Here is a 3,080-nt window from a genome sequence, read left to right as displayed (position 1 = left end):
TCACAAGTTCCTTCGTTACCAATAGAGTTCAGTGGAACTAACAACCGTAGTAAGCTAACTGCAGATGTGATTTACATCATGTATGTCATGAGCAGATGTACACTTTGATCTTAGCGGCAATAATGCGATTGGGTGCATGTAAATGCACTGATTTGTGATAATGAGCAATGTTTCCCGATCAGCAAATCAGTATATGAAAAAGATCATGTGACACTGCAGACTGGAGTAAAGTTACTGAAAAATTCAGCTTTGCCTCATAATTATTTCAATAAATATGTTTAAGTATATTCAAAAAAAGAGTATGAAAACTGTTCTTTCTTTCTGTTTTCTTTTTTTTTACAATTTAATTTTTTTTTTTATCAAATTAATCTAGCCTTGGTGAGCAGAAGAGACTTCTCTTGAAAACCATAAAGAAAAGATTCCAGATTTTTGACTGGTTGTGAACATACATGAGCAACATTAACAAGATGATCCTCCCTTTCAGCTCAGAGAAGGATGTTGACAGCAGGCCCAGGATGAAGAAGAGGAGGAAGAACACGTTTAACAATTTTCTATAAGCTTGCCATTAGTTATAATAAAAACAATGAACATGACTACAATAATATGCTAAATGTTATTAAAAGATTCCAGTTTGCAAGAAGTCTGAGTGTCTGACTCTACACTAGAGGAACTCTTTTCTGAAGAAGATCAGGTGCTGAGAAGAAGCCTTGTTCTACAGCACAACACTGCATCAAGCCTCCTGTCCTTCCCTCAGAAGAGCCTGTCTTCTGCTGCTGGGGTAAGAAACACACTCTTCCTCTTCTCTATCAGCTGTCCTGCACCTAACTCTGCCTCCTCAGCACTGTCTGAAAGAGTCTTCTCCACAGTCAGTAATCACAGATCACAGATTCTTCTGAGAAAGTCGATATGCTCATTTTCTTAAAAAACTTTGTTTTTTCGGGTGGGACAAATAATACAGGAGAGATGCTAGAAATCTCTATATTGTTCATTTTTCATATCTTTACGCTTTATGAATGTTTTTCTTCTGAGAAGCTCAAGAATTATGGTTCTTTGGTAATTGTTATATTGTTTAGGTTTATCCTCTGATAGTGAGCACAGAGCCCTGATCATGACATGCAAGAAAAAGAAAGAAATCATGTCCATGATTTACTAATTCGTTCCCTCTATGTACTAAAACGTGCACGATTACTTTTACATTTCATTGATTTGCTAAATCGTATGCACAATTTACTAATTCGTCTCTTGATGTATAAATAGTGTACACGTTTTAGCAAATCGAGGGAATGAAATAGAAAATCGTGCGCATGAATTAGCCTAAATTTTTTTCTGCATGTCGTGTAAATAAAGCACATCACCACCAGACATTTATACCAGGAGCCTCTTATACGACGCTCACAGTTTTACTTTGTGCAGTATCTGCTGAATTGTTTCATATCTATTTATCATGTATTTTTTGTTGCACTAAATTATGTTGTATCAATAAGTTTACTGATAATTATTTTTAATTTTCACTAATAACGTCATTAACCATCTCCCCATCTTTAAGACAAAAATGATCTATTGTTTATATTGTGTAATCTATGAATTGATGTGTTTAGTTTTCTGTGCTCATAACATTTTGCATGTTTAAAAGAACAGGTGCGATGTTCAAAATGTTTTGGCTTCGTATTTGTACAAAGTAGTGCAGAATAAATATTGATTTGTGAATGAATGCAGTGTGTTTTTGTCCATTTTATACTAGAATGTAATGTTTTTGTATTTGTTTGCATTGCATGTATGTAATTAATGTATTAACTATGAATCCCCTATAATTAGATTACAATTAGATTTCATAAGGTTTATTTTTTGCCCCAGAGATGGATTGAGTTTATTAGTTCTTTATGTATTTCAAGGTAATGGTGAGGTGAAAATATGAATTACCAATAGGATCCTGTAATGTCACATCCTCATTAGGTGCCAGTTTGGTCGTCAGGACATACTCATCACGTTCCAGCAACGTTCCACTATAACGTCGCCACGACGGATATGGGAATCACAAAGTTACGTCACTGGAACGTTATGTGGTACGTCGCTGAGACCAATATGGTATTTTATAGGAACGTCCTCATAACGTGACAGTTTGGTCGTTGGGACGTACTCATCACGTTCCAGCGACGTTCCACTATAACGTCGCCACGACGGATATGGGAATCACAAAGTTACGTCACTGGAACGTTATATGGTATGTCGCTGCGACCAATATGGTACTTTATAGTAACGTTCTCATAACGTGCCAGTTTGGTCGCTGGGACGTACTCCTCACGTTCCAGCGACGTTCCACTATAACGTCGCCACGACGGATATGGGAATCACAAAGTTACGTCGCTGGAACGTTATTTGGGATGTCGCTGCAACGAATATGGTCTGGTCCAGTTACGTCGTCACAACGTAACTGTGTTAGCTGGGGAGGCGCTGGAGAGCAAAGTTAGTTTGAATGCAAAATACAATTTCACCACTAGATGGGAGTAATTCCTACTCAGTTCATTAATGCTGTCACGTAACAAATATGTCCAAATATAAAATGAAATGAATAGATAATTTCTACACTAAAATAAAAATGTAAAGACTGCACAACTATTATAAATTGCGAATCTAAATAATTGGGAATGATGAATGGATGGGGGGGTCTGCAAGATGGCCCATTGAGTAGTCAAGCTGTTTCGTGCTCTCACAAAATTTCCCAAGTTAGTTTTGCTTGATAAGTTTTTTTCCACCTCCACCTGCTAATACACATACCCAAAGTTGTGGTGCCGATATGGAAGATCATTGTTACGAAATGGAAATAGCAATAGGTTCGAGCAAAAGGGAGAGAGGAACTGATTCTGATCCACCCACACCGAGTAAACCCCAAAAAGGAAAAAAAGGCTAAAAAACCAACAGAGTGTGAGGAAAACGAGGTGCCCAATTCGGCTATTTTGGATGGAATTAAAGCCCTTGGAACTAAGGTAGATTTACAGCACGAAGAATTAAGCACGCAAATGAAGCAGCACAGTGCGATGATTGCAAGCGTTGCTAAGTCCGTCCAAATAAATGCGCAGGAG

At 37.5% G+C, this 3,080-nt stretch overlaps 1 long non-coding RNA gene across 1 annotated transcript in view; it reads left to right on the top strand.

Annotated features, from left to right (window-relative positions):
* LOC113081232 (uncharacterized) overlaps positions 1-634 on the top strand; it is a 1,227-nt gene extending 593 nt beyond the window's left edge. The window contains exon 2 of the long non-coding RNA XR_003282126.1: positions 485-634. This is a non-coding gene — a long non-coding RNA (uncharacterized LOC113081232). The remainder of the gene's footprint in view (positions 1-484) is intronic.
* The last annotated feature ends 2,446 nt before the right edge of the window (positions 635-3,080 follow it).

Source organism: Carassius auratus, unplaced genomic scaffold (assembly GCF_003368295.1).
Source record: "Carassius auratus strain Wakin unplaced genomic scaffold, ASM336829v1 scaf_tig00033490, whole genome shotgun sequence".
NCBI lineage: Eukaryota > Metazoa > Chordata > Actinopteri > Cypriniformes > Cyprinidae > Carassius > Carassius auratus.
Note: the sequence above shows the minus strand (reverse complement) of the source record. Positions and strands in the feature narration are given on the sequence as shown.